Below are 27,534 nucleotides of genomic sequence, written 5' to 3'. Positions count from 1 at the left end.
GGGCTGGAGGGCGGGTAATCGGGGGTTAGGGTTCAGTCTCTGACACAGGGTGGAATTCCGGCTTCTCTTGGTGCACTAGGGGAGGGGGGATACAACAACATTGGGGGTGCAGTGAAGAGGGTTCAAACTAAAATGGGGAGTTGCACAAGCACATGGGAGGGGACATGGGCACACGGAGCAAGGAACTAAGCAGGCTGGAGATAGGGCAGGGAAACCAAGGGGCTAGCTTCAGAGGTTGGGGCAGGGCAAAGAAACATAGGCTGCAGGAAGAAATGGACGGGGCAGGCAAACAAACTGAAGGTAGTAAACAGGGGCTGGGGCATAAGGGGGGGGGAACCTGCAAAGAGCAAATGGGGCAGGATGCAAGGGAAAAGCTGGGGGGTAGGCAGTCCGGGGCAGGGGATACGTGCACCCATGTGCACTTGCACAAGTCTTTTTAAGCTGGCTGCTGCTTCTGGCCCAAAGGGTGGAAAAAGGGCGTGGCAAGCCAAGCAAGCAGCTGAGTCCAGAGGCAGGAGCTGAGGCAGATGGTATACAGCCAGTGGGGGTAGTGGAGGGGGCAGTGGTGGTGGTAGTAGTGGTGGGGGTTGGGGGGGACACACAGATGGATCAGGGGGCAGCTCCACACCACACCCCCTGTGTCCCTACAAACACAGTCAAGACCCCCACCACAAGAGCACAGTTTGAAAATTACTCAGTCTTAGGGCCCCTCCACGGTGGTCTGCAGAGTCTTTAGGTGCTCCCCACTGGTAGATGATCCTCTTCTTCTCCTTTTCGGGCTTCAGCAGCTCCAGGCAGCGGCCTCTGCAGCAGCAGCAGCTCCAGAACTCCAGGTGGTGGTCCAGGTAGGCAGAAAGGACCCCTCTCAGGTAGTGGAGGTGGTATCCACAACAGCAGTGGCTGAGGTCCCTCACTCCTCCTCTCTGGGGAGTGGGCTAGCAGTCCCCGCCCCCCAGGGCTGCAGTTGGAGCAGTAGCAGCACCTGAGAGTGGGGGGGATCCCAGCAATCAGTGAGCAGAGAATGGGGGAGGGGAGCGGTGTCTGACCCAGCCAGGGGAGCAGCTGGAGCGGCAGGGAGAGCTGAGGGCCTAGCAGCAGGTGTAGCAGCTTCCCATCTCCCTCCAAGCTAGCAGGCTATGGAAGAGCAGTCCTTTTGGGATCCAGGAAGTGGGCAGGCAAAGCCCGTACACTGCTAAAGGGTCCCCCCAGCCTAGAAGGGGGATCCACAGAACCTAGATTCCAATTAATTTTGGGGGACAACTAATGAAATAACAGGGACAGGAGTGTGGTCAAAGGGTCAAATAAAGGAAACCGGATGGGGACACCGAGCAGAGAACCCCGGACAGCGCCCACTGCTCCTCAAAGGGCGTCAAGGGAGTCAGAGGACGCCGCCCAGAGGAACTCTGCCCGGATACGTGAACGGACCGAGGATCGGAAATAGGCCCCACAGTCACAGGAGACTCCTTCGGCCAACCTCCTCACTCTGGTTTTATAGATGGCCATTTTACTAGGGCCAGGAGAAGGTTGACCAGGTGATCCCGTGACTTTGTGGGGCCACAGATAGGGAGTGCATAAATGAGAAGGTGAGGGGAGAAGTGCAACCAAAAATGTAATACAATATTGGTGAGGACCCGTGCTCCACGGGATGGCCTGAAGCGCGGGTGGGAGGGAGCTCGCCTATCACCAGTCCCCTAGCACCAAGCCAGAGCTCTTGAACCAGTTGACCCGCGTGGAGGAGGCTGCTGAGTAGATGGTCTGGCAAGCCTCTACCCGCACCAAGTCGCCCGGGTCCTGGACCACGAGGAGCACGTCATCAGCGTACGCCGAAAGGACCAGCCGCAGCTCCGGCTCCCGCAGCACCAACCCTGTCAACCTCCTTCAGAGGAGACAGATGAAGGGCTCGATCGCCAGAGCGTACAGCTGGCCCGAGAGGGGGCACCTCTGCCGTACTCCTCGCCCAAAGCTGACCGCTTCGGTCAGGGTCCAGTTGAGCCTCACCAAACACTCTGCGGAGGCGTACAGCACCCGGAGAAAACTCACAAACCTGGGTCCGAAGCCAAACGCTTCCAGAGTGCTTAGGAGATACCCGTGATCCACCCTGTCGAAAGTCTTCTCTAGGACAGGAGGGCGAACGACAGACCATCCCTACACCCAAGTTCTAATACGTCCCGGAACAGATATAGGTTGTCGAAGATGCTGCGGCCCGGGACGGTGTAGGTCTGGTCTGCGTGGATCACATCTGCCAGCACGGACCCTAGCCACAGCGAGATGGCTTTTGCCACGACTTTGCAGTCCGTGCTGAGGAGCGAGACGGGACGCCAATTTCGTAAATCGCGGAGGTCCCCCTTCTTCGGCAATAAGGCCAGCACGGCTCGCATGCACGAAAGAGGGAGGATCCCGCTCTGCAAAGACTCGGCCCAGACGGTGACTAGGTCTGGGACCAGGACGTCCCAGAACACGCGGTAGAACTCCACGGTCAGTCCGTCCATGCCCGGAGATATATTGGTGGGCATGCGATGGAGGGCTTCCGAGAACTCGGCCAGAGTGAGAGGCAGCTCTAGCCGGTCTAGGTCACCCACGCTGACCGTCGGGAGCTCCTCCCAAAGCACTCTGCAAACGTTAGGATCGGTCGGATCCGGGGAGAAAAGGCTTGCGTAGAAGGCTCTCGCCCTCCCGCACATCTCCACCGGATTCGTGAGGGGGGTGCCATCCTCTGCCAGTAGGCAGATGACATGTTTCTTAGCCCCCCTCTTTTTCTCCAGGGCGTAGAAGAAGCGCGAGCCGCGATCCATCTCCCGAAGGAGACGGATGCGGGATCGAACAAAGGCACCCCGGGCCCGATGGTCCTCGAGTGTCCGGAGCTCCTCTCGCTTCTCCTGGCACGCTCAGCAGAGGGGTGGATCCTCGGGGCTGGCAGCCAGATGCCTCTCCAGTTCTAAGACCTCCCGTTCCAACTGCTCTATCGCCGCAACCCTCCGTCGGCTGACGCCCCGGGTGTAGTCACGGCAGAAGAGCTGGGCGTGCACCTTCCCTAAGTCCCACCACCGCTGCGCCGAAGGAAAGGCACGCCGCTGCCCTCGCCAGGCCAGCCAGAATTCCCGGAAGGACGCCACGAAGCCCGCATCCTCCAGCAAGCTGTTGTTAAAATGCCAATAGGCCGGCCCCGGCCTCTCCGCGCAGAGGGAGGCTGTCACGGTGGCTATATGATGGTCAGAAAATGGGGCCGGCCGGATACTGGAGGAGTGGGCTCGTGAAAGATGAAAGCGTGATAAATAAATGCGGTCCAACCGGGAGTGGCGCGACCGATGGGCCTCCACCCGGACAAAGGTGAACGTGGAAGTGTCATCCGGGTGGTGGTCCCGCCAGACGTCCACCAGGGAGTGGTGTTCGACTATCTCCTGGAGGACGGCGACGGCGGCCGAGTTCTGCTCAGTCCCCGAGCGGTTCCGCTCCTCAACGGTGATGTTAAAGTCCCCTCCCAGGACCAGGCACTCCTGAGGATCCAAGGTGCCGAGGAAGGCGGATGCCTGCTGATAGAATTGCAGCCGCTCCGGGCTCGCTGCTGGGGCATAGATGTTGACGAGGTTGACTACCAGCCCCTCCATGCGGACCCGGAGGTGCAGCAGGCAACCCGGCACAGCCTCGGTGACCCCCAGCACCTCGGGCCGTAGGTCGGGGGAGAACAGGGTCGCCACTCCACCCGTACGAACTGTGCGGTGGCTAAAGTAGACCCTGTCCCCCCAATCCAGCCGACAGCTATCTTCGGCGGTCGGATCCGTATGGGTCTCCTGCAGGAAAACCACAGAGTACCTCCCCTCCTGAAGGAAGGAGAGCACCTGGGACCTGCGGAGACCCATCCTACAGCCACGGGTGTTCAATGTTGCGATGGTAAAGGGTGTCATGAGGAGGGCTGGGGGGGATCCTCGCCGGCAGGGATGCTCATGGCTCCCGGCGAGCCGCGCAGCAGTCCGTGACCCACCCCGTAGGTGAGTAAGGAGTCATGGAAGTGGCGGACCCGCTGGTAGGCCGCGGTGCCCTGCTTCCCGGTGCTTTTACCCTCCCCCATGAGGGCCCTTGTGGCCCGGAGGATTTGATTAAAGTCCCCCCATCGCTGGAGGGCAAGCTGGACTTTGTTGCGGGAACCACGGACGTCTTCTAGGAACTCCCACAACTCCTCTCACAGAGCATGGGGGGCTGGGGTTATGGTCTGGTTACTCCCCAACGGGGCCCTTGGTACAGCCCCGTGGCCCAGCGAGACGGGCAGACAGGGTGCGGACCCCCGACGGGGCTCCTGATGGATTGACCTGAATGCTGGGGCGATAGGGGGCGGCAGAGGGAGGATAGCAGCCCCTGGTGGGTCGGGACGGTTAAACACAAAGGCCACTCCCTGGGAGTCATCTGTTGGAAAGGGGAAGGAAACAGTCCCAGGGGTGACAATAATATCTCGGGAGGTGGGCGGGATAAGGGCAGGGGCAGGGGTAGAGGTGAGAGTCTGGGTCAGGAGAGGGCTCTCACTGATGCCGGGCGCAAGCTCTCTGGTGGATTTGGCAGCCACGGCATCAGGAGGTGGACTTTCTTCTGTAGGGTCCTCTCCCGGGAAGGAGGTCGAATGCTCCTCACCAGCGAGGGATGCCCCTGGTGGCTCAGGTTCCAGCCGCGTGGCACTGGCCGTCGCCTCAACTGGCTCGGCGGCTCTCAGCAGGGTGCCCTCTGCAGCCGGGTTGATGGAGGAGTCCAGGGGCTCCTCGGAGGTGGGAGCAGAAGCAACGGTTAGGGGGAGGGAACAAGGGGAGAGGGGGGCTGGAGTGAAGTCGCCCAGATCGAGGCCCGCTGGCATAGGATCGTCCTCCCCCTGGGTGACCAGGGTCAGACCCAGGGCCTCGATCTTCTCATATATAGATGGGAAATTGTTTTCCGCTACCCCGGGATTCTCCCCGCCGGCACCTGACGCGACGGTTGCTTCGGGGCACACTGGGGTTTCAGATGGTGCCTCGGGGGTCTTGGAGGGGAGGGACTCCCGTGGAGGGGAGATACTGCCTTCCAGTGCTGCCATGTCTTCCCCAGCCGGCTATGGTGGATGGAACACACCCGTGGGTAGAGCGGAAGGCTCGGCATCAGTGTCCCCCTTCCTGGTCTTCCGGGGGGCCTCTGCATCAGATGGGAGGAGCAGAGCTCGAGCCTTCCTCTTACCCCGCTTCCCCTGGACTAGGGCCCAGCCCTAGTCATGGTATCATCCAGGGGCTGGCTAGAAGGGATTGTGTCAGGGGGCAGCGGCGATTGCTCAGGGACTCGAGGGGGAAACGGTGGGGCAGCACAAGGGAGGGATGATTCCCCTTGGTGCGGGCCCTATCCCATGCTTGGCGGTGTGCCTGCCGCACCCTCCTCCACAGGCCCTGCCAGATTGCAAACAGCTGGGGCGGGGTTCTCCCGCTCTCCTGGGCATAGTTGGGGAGGTGCCCCTTGGGCCTGAGCGGGTGCAATGGTGGACTGGGAAGGAGGAGGGGTGGTTTCAGGCGCTGGGCAGCCAGGGGTGTCGGTGATGACAGGGCCGGTGTCCTGCCGGGGTTCGGGGGTCCCGGATGCCCCTCCTTCCCGGGCCAGGGGGCAGTCCCTCCGGACGTGCCCCATCGCCCGGCAGAGGTAGCACCGGGCCTCCCCCGTGGAGTAATACACCCGGTAACGGGCCCCCTGGTAGGGGACTAGGAAGGACCCCTCCAGTGCCTCTCCGTCACGCGCCGCCGGCGGCAGTTGAAGTTGCACTTGCCGGCGGAATGAGAGAACGTGACGGAGGGCGGGGTCTTTCCAGCCCAATGGGAGAGGGCTGATGACAGAGATGGGCTTCCCCAAGGTAGAAAGGGTGGGTAACAGGGCGGCATTAGGGAGAAAGGGAGGGACGGAGGTCAGGACCAGGCGGATGCCCAGGTCCTCTCGCGGCTCTAGGGGGACAAAACCGCCCCCTACCGCCAGGCCCTTCTCCACTGCCTCCTGGGCGGCGGCCTCCGATGTTAAGAAGAAGACGACCTTGCCATACATTTTGGAGGCCGCCATAATGGCCGTGGGCCCCACCGCCCTCGCCAACACCCGCACATTGGTCTCCACGTGGGGCGAGATGGGCACCAGGAGGCAACGGACGCCGTGCTTCCTGGTCATGGTGGGAAAGGGGCCCCGGCCGCTATAGATGGTAGCGGAGACGGTGGGCTGGAGAAATGACGTAGCGGCAGGTGGGGGGGCTGCCGCCACCTGGGCGTATGCTGTGGGGGCCGGGGGAGGGACACCTGCAGAGCTGGTGGAGGGAACAGCGGGGAGGGGCGCCCCAGGTGGAGATGGGGCCGGGGCATTGGGGGCAGCCCCTGCCATGGAGGGCCTGGTCTTTTTAGCGTGGCCCTTCCCCTTCTTCTTCCCCTGGCCCTTCCCACCAGCTGGGGGGACTCCCCCCGAATCTGAGGGGGTGAGCGACGTGGCAGCAGTGGAGGTCACCCCGGTGCCCGTCGCTGCTGGTGCCCCAGCGGGGGCGGTGGCAGATGGTTCGGCAGCAGAGGTAGAAGCTTGGGGGGGTGATGAAGGGGTAGGTGGGGGAGGGGGAGCTCGGGCTGCTGGAGGGGTCTCACCCTTCTCATCCCCCGCCGTCATAAGCAAGGAGGAAAGGGTGGACACCAAAAGGAAGCGGGGAGAGGGGAAGCAGGTCGACCACTCCTCCCCGCTAGGCTGCAGGCAGGGGAGAAGGGCGCCAAAAGGGGTGGGCTGGATGGGCGGCAATCAGGGGTTGGGGTCAGTCACCGACACAAGGTGGAATTCTGGCTCCTCTTGATGCACTACGGGAGGGGGGGATACAACAACATTGGGGGTGCAGTGAAGAGGGTTGTAACTGAAATGGGGAATTGCACAAGCGCATGGGAGGGGGCATGGGCACACGGAGCGAGGGGCTAAGCGGTCTGGAGTTAGAGCAGGGAAACCAAGGGGCTAGCTTCAGAGGCTGGGGCATGGCAAACAAACAAAGGCTGCAGAAGGAAATGGGCGGGGCAGGCAAACAAACTGAAGCTAGTAAGGGGGGTTGGGGCAAAAGAGGAGGAAAGCAAGTGGCAAATGGGGCAGGTAGTAAAGGGCAAAGCTGGGGGGTAGGCAGTCCGGGGGGGGGGGCACATGTACCCATGTGCACTTGCACAAATCTTTTTTAGCTGGCTGCTGCTTCTGGCCCAAAGGGTGGAAATAGGGCGTGGGAAGCCAAGCAAGCAGCTGAGTCCAGAGGCAGGAGCTGAGGCAGATGGTATACAGCCAGTGGGGGTAGTGGAGGGGGCAGTGGTGGTGGTAGTAGTGGTGGGGGTTGGGGGGACACACAGATGGATTGGGGGGCAGCTCCACGCCACACCCCCTGTGTCCCTGGAAACACAGTCAAGACCCCCACCACAAGAGCACAGTTTGAAAATTACTCAGTCTTAGGCCCCATCCACGGTGGTCTGCAAAGTCTCTAGGTCCTCCCCCACTGATAGATGGTCCTCTTCTTCTCCTCCTTGGGCTTCAGCAGCTCCAGGTAGCAGACTTCACAGCAGCAGCAGCAGCTCCAGGAACTCCAGGTGGTGATCCAGGCAGGCAGAAAGGACCCCTCTCAGGTGGTGGTGGTGGTGGTGGTGGTATCCACAACAGCAGTGGCTGAGGTCCCTCACTCCTCCTCTCTGGGGAGTGGGCTAGCAGCCCCCCCCCGGGGCTGCAGTTGCAGCAGTAGCAGCACCCAAGAGTGGGGGGTCCAGCAGCCAAGTACCAGAGTATGGGGGGTGTCTGGCCCAGCCAGGGGAGCAGCTGGAGCAGCAGGGAGAGCTTAGGTCCTAGCAGCAGCAGGAGTAGAAGCTTCCCACCTCCCTTCAAGCTAGAAGGCTATGGAAGAGCAGTGGGAGGGAGAGAGAGAGAGATTTGATCCAGGCTACACCAATCTCTGGTACCACGATAAGTGAAATGGCAGCTGCTCCAGGTCAATTAAGACACCTGGGGCCAATTAAGAACTTTCCAGAAGGCAGGGAGAAGGCTAAGTTGATTGGGACACCTGAAGCCAATCAGGGGCTGGCTGAAACTAGTTAAAAGCCTCCCAGTCAGTGAGGTGGGGGTGCATGTCAGGAGCTGTGGGAAGAAGCTGCGCGGTTGGAGAGGCTGAGTAGTACACACCATATCAGGCACAAGGAAGGAGGCCCTGAGGTAAGGGTCAAGTGGAGCTTGAGGAAGTGAGGGCTGCTGTGGGGGAAGTAGCCCAGGGAATTGTGCATGTCATGTTTCTAAAAGGTCAGCTACCATAGCTGATACTATTAGGGTCCCTGGGCTGCAGCCCAGAGTAGAGGGTGGGCCCGGGCTCCCCCCTCACCTTTGCCCCCTGTTTAATCACTGAGACTGGGAGACAACAGAGACTGTGCAAGGAAGAATAACTTCTCCTCACCTCCCTCGCTGGCTTATGATGAAAATGGCTCAGTAGACTGTGACCTTTGTCTCTAGAGAAAGAAGGGTTACGTGGAGGGTCACAGTGAGCCTCTAAGGCTAGTGAAATCTGCCCGGAAACGCGGGACCCACAGAGGCAAGGACAGAGTTTTGTCACAACTGGTGTCAGGAGTGGGATTTCGTCCACAGTGTGGCGGAAGAAAGAGGTTTTTTTAAAAAGCAAAAAAATTGCACTGGGGGTTTGGATTTTTTTTGTTTGGGTTTTTGTTTGTTTGCTTTGTACCACAATGAAGGAGATGGTAAGAGATCTGGTACAAGCCATGGCAGCCCAGCAGGAGGCCACCCGGGTTCTGGCAATGGCACAACAGGAGTCTATGCGTCTACAGCAGGAAACCAATCAATTATTGATAAGCCAGGCAACCCAAGATCATGCTCTCGAGAGAGGTGGTGGACCAGCTGAAGATCCTCACCACCCAGGCCCGGGGGTCTGACGGGACGCAAACCCTGAGGGCCACTAGTTGTCAGCCAAAGATGATGTCAAGAGGCATATCTCCTCTCATTCGAAAGGACTGCTCAGCATGAGGCGTGGCTCCAGGAGCAGTGGGCCAGCATTCTTGTCCCTTTTTTGTCTGGAGAGGCCCAGAAGGCCTACTTTGACTTGCCTGCCACAGATGCCACTGACTATACCCATCTGAAGGCAAAAAGAAAAGGAGTACTTGTGGCACCTTAGAGACTAACAAATTTATTAGAGCATAAGCTTTCGTGAGCTACAGCTCACTTGTAGCTCACGAAAGCGTATGCTCTAATAAATTTGTTAGTCTCTAAGGTGCCACAAGTACTCCTTTTCTTTTTGCGAATATAGACTAACACGGCTGCTACTCTGACATCTGAAGGCAGAGATCCTAGCACGAGCAGGGATAATGGCAGCGGTAAGGGCCCAGAGGTTCCATGAGTGGAAATACCAGGAGAACAAACCTCCGAGGTCCCAGCTATTTGACCTCATACACCTCGCACGGAAGTGGTTACAGCCCGAGATGTGCAGGCTAGAGGAGATTTTGGAAACCCTGGTCATAGACCATTATATGCGGGGACTGCCACAAGATCTCTGCAAATGGGTAGGTCAGAACGATCTGTCCATGTACAACGAGATGATAACACTGGTAGAAAGACGGATGACAGCCAGGGGACTAACCCGACTACCCAAGGAAGGCCCCTTTCGAAGGAAGCACCCGACCCCAACCCTGGAAGGTTGGGCAGCCAAACCCCCAGGGAGTTCTAGGTGGAAGAAAGGAGGCGCCGAAAACCAGCAGGGATCCCAGAAGGAAGTGATTGGCCTGAATGGGGGGAGCCCCGGGACTAAACCCCCTAACCCCTGGGATAGGGGAATGATTAAAAGTAATTATAGATGTTATGCATCTGGGGAGTGGGGACACATAGCAGTACAGTGTCCCAACACTGAGGAGCCTATGCAATGTAACTTGGGGGATTGGGAGGTCCCATGCTCCCTTATCCACCTTGCGGAGGTCATATTAGCCCCGCATAATTACACCGGGCCTGTGAGGATAAATGGAGCAGAGACTACAGCGCTTGTGGACTCTGGGAGTGCTATCACCCTCATATCAGGTAAGCTGGTAAAAAATAGTCAGCTACTACAAGCCAAACACGTAGCAGTGACGTGCGTGCATGGGGCCGTGAGCCATTACCCCACCATCCCAGTGGAGACAGAGGTTCAGGGAAACCCCATTGAGGTGACCGTGGGCGTACTTCCTAAACTCCCATATCCTGTAGTCATTGGGAGGGACTATCCAGGGTTTGATAATTTACTCCCCCCAGAGAGGCTGGAGGGAGGTGGGGACCCTGAGGACAGCGACTCGTCAGCGGGGGAATGTCAACCCCCAATGTTCGCTGAGATTTCTCAGGATCTGTACTCAGCCCCCCGAAAGACCCGGAAGACAAAAAAGGAGAGGAAGGCCGCGAAGGCCTTGGGAACCCGGATCCTGACCCAGGGCCAGAAGACCTCCCTAGTAGGCAGATGGACGCGAACAGCCAACAGAGAAACTTCCACCACAGAAGGTGAGCCAGAAGCTGCCCCCAGCCATGACGGCAGCGAGCCATTGGAAGAAGCAGAAGCCGGCCCCTGGGAGCTTGGGCAGGTTAGTCCCGGAAGAGACACTTTTGGGCGGGACCAGGCGGAGGACCCCAGATATGATAACGCCAGGAAAGAGGTGGCCGAGATTGATTGGATACCCGTGGATGGGAAGGTCCGAAGTCCCGGACCTAACTTTATACTGAAGAAAGATCTCCTGTACCGCGTGGTGCAAATGCAGGAGCAAGAGATACAACAACTTCTGGTGCCACAAAAACATCAAAAAGCCATGTTGAGTCTCGCCCATAGTCACCTGTTTGGAGGACAACTAGAAGTAGAGAAAACCCAGGCACGGATCCTGCAGAGGTTCTTCTGGCCAGGAGTACATGAAGATGTCCAGTGATACTGCACCTCTTGTCCGGAGTGTCAGTTACATAGCCCTCGCCAGCACTTGGGGGCTCCTTTGATACCTCTTCCAATAATAGTGGTTCCTTTTGAACCGATAGCCATGGATCTGGTAGGGCCCCTAGAGAAGACAGCTCGGGGCCACCAACAGGTGCTTGTTGTACTGAACTATGCAACCCGGTACCCGGAAGCTGTTCCCCTGCACAACACAGCTTCCCAGACAATGGCTAAGGAGCTAGTACAGATCTTTGCCCGGGTTGGGCTACCCAAGGAGATATTGACTGATCAAGGGACACCTTTCATGTCCAAGTTGATGAAAGATCTCTGTTCATTGCTCCATGTACAAGCCCTACGGACCTCTATATACCACCCGCAAACAGATGGCTTGTGTAAAGGTTCAAGAGGACCCTCAAGGCCATGATCAGGAAAGTGGTGAGCTGGGATGGGAAAGATTGGCATACCCTATTGCCTTACCTCATGTTCTCCATCCGGGAGGTTCCGCAAGCCTCCAAGGGTTTCTCTCCATTCAAACTACTATATGGGCGCCACCCTCGGCGCATATTGGATATAGCCAGAGAAGTCTGGGAAGAGGAGCCAAATCCTGGAAGGAACATAGTTGAGCATGTACTGCAGATGAGAGATCGGATAGCCTGAGTTACGCCCATTGTACGGGAACACTTGGAGAGAGCACAGGAGACCCAACGAACCCATTATAACCACCAAGCGAAGCTTCGACGGTTCCAACCAGGGGATGGGGTGATGGTACTGGTACCCACAGCAGAAAGTAAACTGTTGGCCCAGTGGCAGGGACCCTATGAAATAATCGAAGCCGTGGGAGAGGTGAACTATAAGGTGCGGCAGGCAGGCCACCAGAAATTGGAGCTAATTTACCACATCAATCTTCTAAAACCTTGGCACGATCGAGTGACATGCTTAGTCATGCAGGAGACCCTTCCCCAGGAGGATAACTTACACGAGCAAGTGAGGATATCATCCGACTTGACGCCGATCCAAAAGATCGAGGTAGCCAACATGATAAATTGCAATAGAGTTGTGTTCTCTATAAAACCAGGGCGGACGACTGAGACCTATCACCATACCTGCACGATCTCCGGAGCCAAGGTAACATTGAGACCCTACCGAATCCCAGCAGCCACAAGAGAGGAAATCAAGGCCGAAGTAAAGAAAATGTTAGAATTAGGGGTTATTGAAGAATCTTACTATCAGTGGTCCAGTCCAGTTGTTCTAGTGCCTAAATCTGATGGTACCATGAGATTCTGTAATGACCTTTCGCTGACTGAATGAAATATCCAAGTTTGATGCATACCCCATACCACGCATCGACGAACTGGTTGACGGACTGGGTAGTGCCCGATTCTTGACTACACTGGATCTGACAAAAGGGTACTGGCAGATTCCTCTGACCAAAGAAGATAAAGAAAAGACAGCATTCGCCATCCTGGATGGGCTATTCCAGTACACCGTCCTACCTTTTGGGCTACATGGGGCCCCAGCCACATTCCAGCGCCTCATGGATAAGCTGCTGTGCCCCCATACTAGTTATGCATCATCATCCATACACCAGACTGGGGAACCCACTTGGAGAAAGTTGAGGCAGTACTGCGCACCTTAAGGCGGGCTGGCCTCACTGCTAATCCTGCTAAATGTGCCATAGGGCTAGCAGAGGCTAGGTACCTGGGATATATTGTGGGAAGGGGCATAGTGAAGCCCTAAACGAATAAGCTAGAGGCAATTCAAAACTGGCCCCGGCCGACCCAAAAGAAGCAGGTCCGTGCGTTCCTAGGTGTTGTAGGCTACTACCGACGGTTTATTCCCCACTTTGCCACTAGGGCAAGGCCCCTAACAGACCTAGTGAAGGCCTGAGGTCCAGACATGGTAAAGTGGACCAACGCAGCAGAGGGAGCATTTACAGACCTTCGGATGGCCCTCTGTAATGACCCTGTACTCATAGCCCCGGACTTTAACAGGGAATTTGTTTTACAAACAGACGCTTCCAAGGTGGGGTTGGGAGCAGTTCTGTCGCAAATGGTGGGAGAAGGGGAACACCCAATCCTCTACCTAAGCAGAAAGCTTCTCCCAAGAGAACAGAAATACACAGTAGTCGAGAGAGAATGCCTTGCTCTGAAATGGGCTATGGAGACGCTGCGTTATTACCTCTTAGGCCAGTGATTTACTCTTGTGACGGACCATGCACCCCACCAGTGGATGCAGCGGAATAAGGAAAAGAATGCAAGGGTCACCAAGTGGTTCTTATCCCTCCAACCATTCCAGTTCCGCATACGGCACAGGGCTGGATGCCACCATGGCAACGCTGATGGTCTGTCACGAGCATACTGCCTGGCGTCCCAAGTTGCCCAACTCTATGGTGTTGAGCAGAGGGGGGATATGTGACGGGGCAAGGCCAGATGGCTATAGAAAACTAGTGGGAGATAGATATGTTAGCTCCAGGCTAAACAAATCCCTGGTACCACGATAAGTGAAATGGCAGCTGCTCCAGGTCAATTAAGACACTTGGGGCCAATTAAGAACTTTCCAGAAGGCAGGGAGAAGGCTAGGTTGATTGGGACACCTGAAGCCAATCAGGGGCTGGCTGAAACTAGTTAAAAGCCTCCCAGTCAGTGAGGTGGGGGTGCATGTCAGGAGCTGTGGGAAGAAGTTGCGCGGTTGGAGAGGCTGAGTAGTACACACCATATCAGGCACAAGGAAGGAGGCCCTGAGGTAAGGGTGAAGTGGAGCTTGAGGAAGTGAGGGCTGCTGTGGGGAAAGTAGCCCAGGGAATTGTACATGTCATGTTTCTAAAAGGTCAGCTACCATAGCTGATACTATTAGGGTCCCTGGGCTGCAGCCCGGAGTAGAGGGTGCGCCCGGGCTTCCCCTCACCTTTGCCCCCAGATTAATCACTGAGACTGGGAGACAACAGAGACTGTGCAAGGAAGGATAACTTCTCCTCACCTCCCTCGCTGGCTTATGATGAAAATGGCTCAGTAGACTGTGACCTTTGTCTCTAGAGAAAGAAGGGTTATGTGGAGGGTCACAGTGAGCCTCTGAGGTTAGCGAAATCCACTAGGAAACGCAGGACCCATGGAGGCAAGGACAGAGCTTTGTCACACTATGTTAACATAAAAATTCCCAGTCAGATCCCTTAGTAGATAAACGGGTAGGAACAGGAGGATTGTACACTACATCTACCAGACTGATGTAGATGTTCAGTGTTTTAACTTTACTAAATGGAACTGCAATGCACACAGCACCACTCAACAAGATAAATCGCTCTTACTTCCCCAGCCTTTTTAATTGCATTTTGAGCAGTGTATAAAAATAAAGCCACACGGCTTGTGTGAAAGAGCATTGGCATGTCTGCCTTCTTACAAGGTTTATTTTTAAGACCATTCCCCTGGATAAGATATTTTTCAACACCCCCTTCCCACCTCCAACTGAGAAGAGAACAGACAGAGACAGAGAAATGGTTTTGTGTTTGAGAATCAGTCACCAGTTAGACATATACCAATAAAATATGGCAGCTAGTTCTGGCATATTTGTGTGTATTTGCCCACTGCCCACTCATCTGTCAAAGTCTAGCTGACTGCAACACAATGGATTTAGGAGGGGTTTTTCAAAAGCACCTAAGCAACTTAGGTATCTAAATCATATTGATCTGGGCACTTTAGAAAATCCGACTGTGAATGGTTGGTGAAATAAATACCCACTTAATTGTCCTGTCTGCATACACTCTGATCTCCTTTGGAGAAGGCATTTACAAGGCTTCACTAAACAGTGTGAGCTGTAATCTGCACAAAGGACCCAGGATTCAGCCAAGTGCTTAAGCATGTGCCTAACTTTAAACATGCGAGTAGGTCCACTTTAAGCACGTGTTTAGTACCTTACTGAATAAGGGCCGGAGATGGAGGCCTTTCCATTCATGTCTTACATAGCTAGTGAATGCTATTCTGCATTTTTCCCTAAAAATAACTCAGGGAGTTCCCAAAGAGATGACGGAGGATATTTCATGCTACCGTGACTGACTGCTAACAGAGATTCTTCTCTAGAACCCGTGGTAGAGCATCTCCTCTGACAGTACAAAGGAGTTAAATACAAACGATATCAGCAACACACTGAGTTCTATATTCAGGTCACACAGATCATAAAGCCACAATGGTGTCAGTACAGCTCTTGGTGTAATTTTATTGAAGTGAATGGAGCTATGCTAATTTACATCTGCTGATCATCGGGCTCTCTGAATTTCTGGTAGCATTCATGCAAATTATTGGTATTAAAAATAATATAGCATTTACAAGGAATAAGTCACACATGGGCTAATCCCAAATGATAAAGAAAGGCCAAAAGCTAGTCTGTCCTCTTTGAGAGATTACAATGAACCTATGGGCGGTTGAAATATATACAGTGGTGCTGGAACAATTTTTATTGTGGGGGTGCTGAAAGCCATTGAACAAAACTGTAAACCTTGTACATGATGGAAACCACTTCAACGATCCAACACTGAACAGCTTCCCCGCTTTAGTCAGCTTTGTAAACACTGCTCTCTCTGGAACATGGAAGCTGAAAAGGGAAACAATAGTCTCCTCGGCCAGTAAGAGGCAATGAGAATTCGCAGAACTCTTATCTGTCCCTCCAGTTCTGAAGCATGCAAGGGATAGTGAAAGTGTGTCAAGGAACTTACATCTGTTTTGTTTGTTCGGTGAGACAGGGAAGGAGTAAAGTCCACAATTAATGAAAGCTTGTGGCATTCAGTAATAACGTTTCTGCTAGTAAACCAAAGCACAAACTGTGATAATGACTGTGCTGTAGTGAACATAGCTTCCAGCGGTGTGTATCCTAGATGAACCACCTTAGACATTTGTCATCCAGAATAAAAAAAAGTCCTGTACATTTCCTCAAATGGTATTCTTCCATTGCTTTCAACGAGGGTTGGTATATTTTGATAAGTGGTGGAACTAGGGTGCTGGGGGTGCAGCAGCACCCCCTGCCTTGAAGTGGTTTCCATGTGTGACTTATTCCTTGTAAATGCTGTATTATTTTTAATACCAATAATTTGCATGAATGCTACCAGAGATTCAGAGAGCCCGATGATTAGCAGATGTAAATTAGCATAGCTCCATTCACTTCAATAAAATTACACCAAGAGCTGTACTGACACCATTGTGGCTTTATGATCTGTGTGACCTGAATATAGAACTCAGTGTGTTGCTGATATCGTTTGTGTTTAACTCCTTCGTACTGTCAGAGGAGATGCTCTACCACGGGTTCTAGAGAAGAATCTCTGTTAGCAGTCAGTCACGGTAGCATGAAATATCCTCCGTCATCTCTTTGGGAACTCCCTGAGTTATTTTTAGGGAAAAATGCAGAATAGCATTCACTAGCTATGTAAGACATGAATAGAAAGGCCTCCATCTCCGGCCCTTATTCAGTAAGGTACTAAACACGTGCTTAAAGTGGACCTACTCGCATGTTTAAAGTTAGGCACATGCTTAAGCACTTGGCTGAATCCTGGGTCCTTTGTGCAGATTACAGCTCACACTGTTTAGTGAAGCCTTGTAAATGCCTTTTCCAAAGGAGATCAGAGTGTATCCAGACAGGACAATTAAGTGGGTATTTATTTCACCAACCATTCACAGTCGGATTTTCTAAAGCGCCGAAATTCATTTCAATAAAATTACACCAATTTCCACCTGCTGAGGAACTGGTTCATATATTTTTAAGGCTGAAGGGACCACTATGATAATCTACTCTGACATCTTGTATCGCAATGTCCAAAGAACCTCACCTTGTAATTCCTGCATGTGCATGGATGAGTGAAAAAAACTTTCTTCCCCATGGCTGTCACTTTTAAAGCCTCCCAGTCAAGGTTTTACATTAACCTTTTACAACACTCCAATCCCATACATCACATAAACCCAATGCATTGGAAAACTGTAAAGTCACAATCATTCTGGTTAACATTATATACTTGACAGCTCCATCTTCATTACATTTTTGGCAACACAGAAAGCTTTTTACTCCCCATTTAACAGCTATTTTTGTAGATGCCACCATTGCTATTAATATTACAGCATTAGTGGTTCTGGCTGCATTTTAATCAGAGCTGGTCTCTTGACACTCATCCAAAGAAGTAGGAGAATCACCTGTGTGCCACCAGTTTGTTAGCACACCATTTTATATATGGGAGAAATAAGGAGATAAATGGGACAACCATATGCACCCATAAATGGTTAGAGAGACAAGGTGGATGAAATAACGTATTTTATTGGACCAACTTCAGTTGGTGAGAGAGACAAGCTTTTGAGCTACACAGAGCTCTTCTTCAGGTCTGGGAAAGGTACTCAGAGAGTCACAGTTAAATACAAGATCAAACAGATAGCTTAGCATAAGTAGTTAGCATACATCTCAACCACCTTTCTAATATTCTGGGACCAACACAGCTACAACACCACTGCATACTTCCTATGATTAGCATTTATTTCATAGCTTGCATCTCTAGAGAAGTGGGTATTACATTCCAGGGTGCAATTCAGACTGGTGAGAGGCTGTGTCACCCCTGCCCTGCAAACTTGGGTGCCTCATAATGCTTTGCTGCCATAGCTCCCACCTAGCCACTCACAAACAGTCTTACAGCAGACTGGTCACAGCCTGAGTGTCTGTGTTTAGCAGCTGCATGCAGCCACACAGACACTCTGGCTTCCACCAGCCTTGGTTACCACTTGCAGGGTGACCGGAACACACTCCCAGATCCAGATTTTCTGTCAACAAGTATTTTCTGCACTGTCCAGCCCCCTCCTGGACAGTCCAGACATATTAGGTATGTTGCCCCTCTAAGGGGATCAATATACAACAGTTTGGTACCTTAAATGGAGTTGCCCACATAATTCACAACACTGCTTTTGATTAAAGAATAAAATAAGTTTATTTAACTACAAAGACATAGGTTTTAAGTGAGCACAAATATAAGGCATTAAAGTCAGAAATGGTTATAAAAGAAATAAAGATAAAATGCTTCCTAGTACTAAAACTTAAACAAACTAGACTTGGTTCAAGGTGAAGTCCCTTACCACATGTTCCCAGTAACTCTGCTGACCAAACTCTCAGGCCAAGATGTGCTCCCAAATCCAACAGCTGTTTCTTTTAGTCTTCTTTGTGAAAGAGAGAGAGATGGATGGGAAGAGATAACTTGGAATGTTTTGCCCTTCATGTTTATCATTCATTCGCCCTTTCAAATGTATTTTCCTGAGGATTACCCGTAAGTAAAGTTCATTTCCACTGTGAGGATAGAGACAAGAAGTCCAGAGGTGAAAGAGGTTCCATGCTGTTGTTTGCTAAGATACAGATATGTTTGTTTCTGCCCGTTTCTTGCCAAAGAATGGCCATTTGATAGGTGATTGCCCAATAACTTTGATGACGCCTGGCTAGAGGCATCAGCTTGTCCTTTGTCTATTCAAAACTGGTTTACCCAGACTTGTCTGGTAAACACATTTCAGACCTAATTTTAGCTTATATTTATAACTTTACATATAATGTTGCTACACACATTTCACCATGATATTATTGACCAATGAGTTATTAGTTTTTAAATGATACCTTGCAAGGCATATTTTGTACGAATATTATAACAATAGTGTGTAGGATGTGAATACAGGGGTGCATTTGGTCGCAGTGGATAAACTGAAAGGTGGAAAATAGAGCAATCTTTGATTTAGGCAACATACCCTTTTGAATTAGTGACTAACCTTGACAGGGTCCATACTAAACAGAACCTTGAAATGATGTTGCAGTCTTGTGCTATAGAACTTATTGACAGCTGCCACTGAGCTTCCATTAACCTACTGCAAACGCTCCAGTGAATTCATACCTGAACTGGAAACTCAAACTGTTGTATTCGGAGGCCTGGGTTTGAGGAGAGGCTTTGAGCTTTTGCACATTAGGTTGATGGAAGAAGTTAATGCCAGAGCTGATGCTTCCAGTCTCCCCACATGAGTGTCTTAAATCATGGTAAGTGACCAACATCTCCTAAGTGGCTTCAGATATGAGTAATATGTGAGAAGGTATTAAGTAACCAAAGAAGAAAAGTACCCAAGGAAAGATGTAGGAAAGTTATCCAGAACAGTTGGAGACATTCTCTCTCTGTCTTAGCCAGAAATCATTCAGTTTTATATTTGAAGTAAGATAATCACATTTTTGTTCTAATTTGCCTCAGTTTGTTCCATAACTACCTTTCTTATGCTCCTCCTATAGTTCCATATAGCAGTTTAATTGCAACACTACTGTCATAACCATACAGTTAAGGGTAGCCTAGAATTCTTCCTTACCTGTAAGGGGTTAAGAAGCTCAGATAACTGGGTTAGCACCTGACCAACAGGACAAATGGGGAAAGGAGATACTTTCAAATCTTGGCGGGGGAGGGAAGGGGGTTTTTTGTGCTCTCTGTTTGTGTGGGGGTTCTCTCTTGGAACTGAGAGGGGCCAGATAGAAATCCATCTTCTACAGCCCATCTCAATCCAAGTCTCCAATATTGCAACCAGTATTGGTAAGCCAGGCAAGGCGGATTAGTTTATCTTTTGTTTTTCTTGTGAATTTTCCCTGTGCTAAGAGGGAGGTTTATTCCTGTTTTCTGTAACTTTAAGGTTTTGCCTAGAGGGGAATCCTCTGTGTTTTGAATCTGAATACCCTGAAAAGTATTTTTCATCCTGATTTTACAGAGATGATTTTTACCTTTCTTTTTTTTAATAAAATCCTTCTTTTAAGAACCTGACTGATTTTTCCATTGTTCTTCGATCATTTTGTAACCAATTGGTTAGGATATTATTCTCAAGCCTCCCCAGGAAAGGGGGTGTAAGAGCGTGAGGGGATTGCTAAGGGAAGAGGAACTCAAAGTGATCCTTTTCCCTGGTTCTTTGTTAAATCACTTGGCGGTGGCAGCGTTACTTAAATCCAAGGTACAAGGGAGAATTTGTGCCTGGGGAGTTTTTAATCTAAGCTGGTAGAAATAAGCTTAGGGGGTCCCTGACAACTACTCTTACTGCTTTACTTGTAGACAATAGTTTTCCGGTACCTATAGTACTGTGAAACCTCAACAGTGTGTGCATTTGTTGGGAAAATTGATTTTCACGGGTCTCTCCCAATATAACATACAAATGTACAAACAGTACAGTCTGTTTCTCCTGTCATGTATGTCGGCAGTATGACAGCATTGTGCTCCTGTAACCAGAATAGCTCAACCACTGCATCTTTTGCAGACAGCTATTCATTGGACAGTCGTACCTAGTGCACAGATTTCTTTTAACAGTTATGAATTCCTGATGAATTTAAACAATCCACTTATGCTCTGGTAAGGGACTAGATTCCATGGCACTTGCAGTTCCTAGTATGTGGGAGACGCATACTTTCAGATGCCATGTTATCCCTTTAAATGCCTTACAAGGCAGCCTTTACATCACACTGGTATCACAATATACACAGTGCACTACCTCAGACCAGTATCGATGAGAAAAGCACTCCTAAAAACAAGACAGAAACTAGAGAGAATACGCCACCAATGAAGAGAGAAGACACTCACCTTCACTTCTTCTTGCTTGTTTAGGTCTTATGATGTTTCCCAGGAAAACCTGGTGAGGAGGGGAAAGAGAGAAAAAAAAACATTATCCAAAATCTGAAGTTAAAATACGAGAAAGCTGTGAGAGCACAGAAATCATACATACATATGCTAGATAAGAAAAGCGTGCCCAGGAAGTGACTGCAAACTCCACAGATGCAAAAGAAATATCACTTCAAGGTTATTTAACCCGTATAGGCCCAGCTACTACCAACGAATACATGCGTTTAACTTTGTTTACAAAGGGACTTGAGCAAATTGTGACAGTTTGGGGGCTATGTCTGAGTGCGCTATATTTCATCCTCCGTTTTGAGAGCAACCATGATTATGTCCTTCACTGTATACCATAACTGCCATGTTGAATTGCATCAGCGCTCTTATAATTTAGGAATAATATAGCAGTGGTGTCATGCTGCACCACAAACAGAGAGGATACCAAAAAATGACTGTGCCACCACCAGAAGATTGATAACTCTGAGCCTCACCCTGAATCCATTCATTTTCATGTTCCTATCATAACATTTTTCCTACCACACACATCCACACATCATAAAGAAAGAACTCAGATTCACCTGTTTGCTATTGGAAAAATAACTCTATTGATTAAATATTAATTGAGCATTAATCACTTTTCACAGTTTGTTTTCACTATTCTGTTTTTATTCTTTTATTACTTTCAAATATGTGAGAGCAAAAGACATTTCCTTACCAGTTTTGATCTTTTATGCTAGGCAAAGAATCTTTTTTTTATATAGCAGATATTTTCTGTTAACTTCTGTGTCTTTATACTTGTGCTGCCTAAACAGAGGACACCATTTTATTCTTAATTTCTTGGCAACTATAGTGAGTTTTAAAAACCAACAGCAATAAAAATACATTTAAAAATTGAGATTTTTTTCCCAATCAGATTCTACCATCTGGAGCAGAGGGAAGGCCAAAATTTGGACTTGAGCTACTCGACAGACTGAAAGTGTCACTTTAAACAACACTAAGGAGTGTAATTTGTGTGTGGAGTTGGTGTTCTGTCCTTTTATCTCTAGCAGCCTGGATTCAAATTACTGTCTTTGGTCACAAGGGAAAATTCACTTAGTGGACCCAGTAGACATTTCCACATATCACAAAATGCCATTATACAGCTCGGTACAATTGACAGCTTCTGCTTGGGACTGAAATAATAGGGGATGCAGCATGCTAGCACTGAGGAAGGATTGGCTTGTGTTTAAGGAATTAAATTGGGACGTAAGAGATCTGAGTTCAATTCCTTGGCCTGGCACAGACTTCAAGACTGATCTTGGACAAATCACTTTGATTCTCTGTCCTTATCTAGGACTTGGAAGATATTAACTAATACGTGTTAACATCCCAGTATAGACAAGGCAGTGTGCCTTTAATGTGTGTTAAGCTGGCTAAAGCTGTTAAAACAGTGCAGCTCAGTTCCCCATTCTAAAATAGAAATAACACGACTTCCTAACTGCACACAGGTGTTATGACGATTCATTCATTGATGTTTGCATGGTGCTCAGTTACTGCAGAGATAGAGTTCCTAAACAGACCGTGCACACACAGTCTAGAGCATCATTGTTATCACTAGCCAATGATAACAGTTCTCTGTTTCCATGAGCAATAAAATTCACTCATAAAAATGAGAGAAATAAAGGACTACATGAAATAACTCCCAATACACAATTCGTCAAGCAACATAGGACACTCCAAAGCACGTGCTAAAATCAGCCCTGCCACATCCAAAAAGGATGCAATAAGTTTTCCATCTGAGTACTGGTAAAGCCTTCTCTTCAGGTTTCAGGCATTTGTATAAGTGCAAATCTCTCTTGACAGCCATAAGTTCATCTTAAAGAGTGATGGCAATCAAGGAAATATATTGTCATATTGTATAATATATATTATCATATTGCAGAGTTTCACACACACATACACAAGCAGATTCTGACATTTAAAGACATCACCCTAACTTGTCTGTGCCACACTGCACAAGCTGTGAGGAGAAACATGGTAATGTTGCAAACTTTTAGGTAACAAACTTTTAACTGAGAAACTAAATTGAACGTCAATCCATTGGAAAATTTCACACCCTCTCTTACACACAGAAGCTAATTTAAAAACGGAGACTATTCACCCAAAATGCCATTTATATGGCCAATCATTTCCCCTATGCCTGTATTATTTTTTATGTAATTTCTGTGTGAATAAAAGCTTTTCTTATTCAAGGAAGGAAAGATGGTTTGGTGTTAAGGCACAGGACTGGGACTCAGGCAATCTCAGTTCAATTCCTGGCTCCAGCACAGGCTTTGTGTGTCTGCTTGAGCAAGCTACTTGCCTCATCTTTCTTTACCCCACTTCCTCATCTGTAAAATGAAGATAATAGAACTTCCTTTATCACACCTTTGTTTGTTAGAGCAGGGACTAGCTCTTACTAGATCCATGTACAGCACTTCACAGAATATGGCCTCTGTTCTTGACTGGGACCTCTAGAAGCAATTATAATTCAACTATAACAACAGCCACTGTGACAGGGTCGGGCCAGATGGATACAGGAGAGTGATCCTATTGGGATCCAGGAAGTGGATCCCACTGCTAAAGGATCTCCCCTCCCCAGCCTAAGAGGAGGATCCACAGGACCTGGACACCAAATAAATACGGGGGACAACTAATGAAATAACAGGGACAGGAGTGTGGTCAAAGGGTCAAACAAAGGGAACCAGATGGGGACACCGAGCAGAGAACCCTGAACAGCGCCCACTGCTCATCAAAGGTGTCAAGAGAGTCAATGGATAGGACAGTGATAGAAGGGAGATATATTAGCCCCAAGTTAAGTAGGTCCCTTTTCCCTGGGTAAGGTAACAGGGAAGGTTTCAGAACAATCAGGAACTTTCTGGAAACAATTAAGGCAGAGAGGCTGATTAGAACACCTGTAGCCATTCAAGAAGCTGCCAGAATCAATTAAGACAGGCAAGCTAATCAGGGCACCTGGGTTTAAAAAGGAGCTCACTTCAGTTTGTGATGTGCATGCGAGGAGCTGGGAGCAAGAGGTGCAAGAAGCTGAGATCACTGAGAAGGTGTACTATTGGAAGACTGAGAAATACAAGCATTATCAGACATCAGGAGGAAGGTCCTGTAGTGAGAATAAAGAAGGTGTTGGGGGGAGGCCATGTGGAAGTAGCCCAGAGAGTTGTAGCTGTGACGCAGCTGTTACAGGAGCAATTGTAGACAGCTGCAATCCACAGGGCCTTGGGCTGGAACCCGGAGTAGAGGGCGGGCCCAGGTCCCCCCCATCCCTCCATTTCCCCAACTCCCTACTTGATACTGAAGGAGTTGGCCTGTTCCCCGATCCACTAGGTGGATCAGCAGAGACTGCAGGAATTGTTCTTCTTCCTTTTCCCCATGCTAGCCAGTGATGAGGCTAACTGAGTGAACGGCAGATTTGAGCCATGAAAGTGGCCAAACTGAGGGCTGCCATGAACCTCTGAGGCGAGCAAACCTGCCAATAAGTGCAGGACCCACCAAGGCAGAGGAGGAACTTTGTCACAACACCCAGAGCCTCTTCCCTGTGTATCTTTCAGTAAGACTCTCAGAATTGCATCTGTAATAGCATGGAGCTATTGTTATTCAAATTCACCATTTCGACCTAATTGTAAATTCAACATTAGACACTTTATTTAATAATCGAATAGGAGAAGATGTTTAGGAAAGGGCAAGTCCTTGTTTAAAAACACATACCTATATTATAATATCCTCAAACCTGCCAGAAATAAATTACATTTTCACTGAAATGTTCTTCCATTGCTACAACAATTTTGACTTACTACACACAAAGATTGCCAATGGTGCAGTAAGATCTTATCTTTGGATTTAGAATTCCAAGCCCAGTATACCCTCAAACATTTGCAAACAATCCTGAGCAAAGACAAAATGTTAAGTCCTATAACTATGATGCCAATCATCTATGATCTCTTTTCAGGTTGCTGGTAGAGAAGAAAAAATGGAAGTTGGAAGTCAGTATTCTTCAGTCAGTATAAATACAGCAACAACATTCTGAGGACAAAGTGAAAGGTAAACAGATTAAGTCTGATACTTCTGAAAAATTCTAGTTTTACAGCTCATACATGAAGAAAGTACCTTCCACGATGTGGAAGCTGCAGTTACATTGTTGTGCCCAAAAGATGCAGTTACAGGCAACTTTACATTACAAATCTGCATTTTAAAAGTACCTGCATAGTTATTTATTAAATATTGCTAGTTAGTAGATGTATTGTGATGGTGTCTAGAGGCCCCAATCCAGGCCCCACTCTTGCTTGGTGCTGCATATATAAGTAATAAAAAAAGAGTGGATGGGATTATTATAGCCACTGCCTACTTGCTTTCCGATCCCCTACATTGTCTTATCAAGTATTGGGACCGTATTGTGTTAGGTGCTGTACACGCAAACCAGTATAATAAAAGACAGTTCCTGCCCCCACAGAGTTTATGGTCAACAGGCGGATACTGTTACCAGATTTGCCCATTACTTTGAGGGGTAGACTCATTTATTAGGGTTACTCTTGGGGGGGGGTGTTCTATAATTCTGTCAATGTACTGCTTGTGTCGCTTGTGTTCTCATACGGAGCTCTACTTCTCCCTTCTGCAAGTTCCCTCCCAGTGGAGCTATCCTGCAGGACCTGTGTTCCCTAGGGCTGGGTTCTTCCAGCCCCAGAATCAGATGAACACACGCACATGTTAACAGAGAGCATCTGAGAGAACTGGGTTAATCAGAACTCCCAAGCTCACAATGCAATTAGGCAGCTTCAGTATTTTGGATACCAATAAAGGATTTATTACTAGAATTGGTCTGATAACTACTGAGCTGGGTATGTGCAGGCATGGGTTCATTAATATCTGAAGCAGAAATCCCCCATCATGCAATGCTTTCCTGCCTTGCTGGTCCCAGAGTTCAATGCGATTCTTGCCTTGGAATCTCTGTTCTCCATTCTGTATGCTAATGGAATTGCCTCCCTGTCCCACCTTTGATGCAGATGAGGCTAAGGCCTGGTCTACACGACGAGTTTATGTCGGATTTAACAGCATTAAATCGAATTAACCCTGCACCCGTCCACACAATGAAGCCATTTTTTTCAACATAAAGGGCTCTTAAAACCGATTTCTGTACTCCTCCCCAATGAGGGGATTAGCTCTGAAATCAACATCGATGTTTCGAATGAGGATTAGTGTGGACGCAATTCAAAGGTATTGGCCTCTAGGAGCTATCCCACAGTGCTACATTGTGACCGCTCTGGACAGCGCTCTGAACTCGGATGCACTGGCCAAGTGTACAGGAAAAGCCCCGGGGAACTTTTGAATCTCATTTCCTGTTTGGCCAGGCAAGCTCATCGACACAGGTGACCATGCAGAGCTCATCAGCACAGGTGACCATGTGGTCCCAGAATCAAAAAAGACCTCCAGCATGAACCGAATGGGAGGTACTGGATCTGATCACTGTCTAGGAAGAGGAATCAGTGCTATCAAAACTACGTTCCAAAAGACGAAATGCCAAAACATTTCAAAAAATCTCCGAGCCATGAGGGACAGAGGCTACAGCAAGGACGCAACACAGTGCCGCGTGAAACGTAAGGTCCTCAGACAAGCGTACCAGAAAACCAAAGAATCAAACGGACGCTCCGGGACAGAGCCCCAGACATGCCACTTCTACGCTGAGCTGTATGCAATTTTAGGGGGGCCGCCACCACTACCCCACCCCGTCCGTGGACTCCGATGATGGGGTACTCTCTGCCATGCCTGAGGATTTTGCAGACGGGGAAGATGAGGAGGAAGAGGAGGAGCTTGAGGAGAGCACACAGCACACCGTTCTTCCCAACAGCCAGGATTTTTTTTTCATCACCCTGACTGAAATACCCTACCAAACCAACCAAGCCGGAGAAGGGACCTCTGGTGAGTGTACCTTCTTAAATATAATACATGTTATAAAAGCAAGCGTTTTTTAATGATTAAGTAGCCCTGAGGACTTCGGATACATTCGTGGCCAGTACAGCTCCTGGATAAGTCTGTTAACGTGTCTGGGGATGGAGTGGAAATCCTCCAGGGACATCTCCATGAAGCTCTCCTGGAGGTACTCTAAAAGCCTTTGCAGAGGGTTTCTGGGGAGAGCAGCCTTATTCCGTCCTCCATGGTAGGACACTTTACCATGCCATGCTAGTAGCAAGTAATCTGGTAACACTGAATGACAAAGCCTGGCAGCGTATGGTCCCGGTGTTTGCTGACATTCAAGCAACACCTGTTATTTATCTCTCTGTGTTATCCTCAGGAGATTGATATCGTTCATGGTAACCTGGTTGAACTAGGGGAATTTAATTAAGGGGACATTCAGAGGTGCCAGTTCCTACTGGGCTGTTTGCCTGTGGCTGAAAAGAAATCCTCCCTGCAGTTAGCCACGCTATGTGGGCATGGGGGTCCACTGGCGCTGAGCTGTTAGTGTTTGGCTAGCAGGGATCTTCCCTGATACCAGCAACGCGGTGTGGTGAGGGGTAAAGCAATCATCCCAGAGAATTGGATGGGGGGGGAGTTAGTTTGGTTTTTGCTGCTGCACGTTAACAGCAAAATTGCAGCACTAAATGGCCAACTCAACGTGCTTTGCTTGGTATGGGAGAGGAGGGCGCTGCTGTTATGAAGGTTGCAGAAGCCGAAAGACTATGGCTTACCATGGCTGCCTGCAAGCCGAATTCTGTTGCCCACCACTGCCTGTGTGATCTCGAACACCAAAGCCGCAGGCACTCAATATAAGATGCAAAATGTGACCTTGTACCAAAATCACGTGCTATGTAATGTGAATAGTGTTGTTCACCATGAAAGAGTATAGCCATTATTCTGTAAAATGTATCTTTTTAAATACTTCACTCCCTTTTTTTCCTCCAGGAGCTGCAAACGTTTCAAGCCTCCCTCCTCCATCCTAAAGGCTATCTCAGATAAGGTGGCGAAAAAAACGCACATGCGAAGA

General features: G+C 49.8%; 1 protein-coding gene across 2 annotated transcripts in view; it reads right to left on the bottom strand.

Annotated features, from left to right (window-relative positions):
* Nucleotides 1-27,534, bottom strand: part of TSPAN4 (tetraspanin 4) — a 711,838-nt gene that overhangs the window by 404,484 nt on the left and 279,820 nt on the right. For both annotated transcript variants that reach the window (XM_038405867.2, XM_038405868.2), the window contains exon 3: nucleotides 20,496-20,544. The gene's annotated coding sequence lies outside the window, so the exon portion shown is untranslated. The remainder of the gene's footprint in view (nucleotides 1-20,495; nucleotides 20,545-27,534) is intronic.

Source organism: Dermochelys coriacea, chromosome 6 (genome assembly GCF_009764565.3).
Source record: "Dermochelys coriacea isolate rDerCor1 chromosome 6, rDerCor1.pri.v4, whole genome shotgun sequence".
In the NCBI taxonomy this organism is placed as follows: domain Eukaryota; kingdom Metazoa; phylum Chordata; order Testudines; family Dermochelyidae; genus Dermochelys; species Dermochelys coriacea.
The sequence above is the reverse complement of the archived record's forward strand: the minus strand, read 5'-3'. Positions and strand labels throughout refer to the sequence as shown.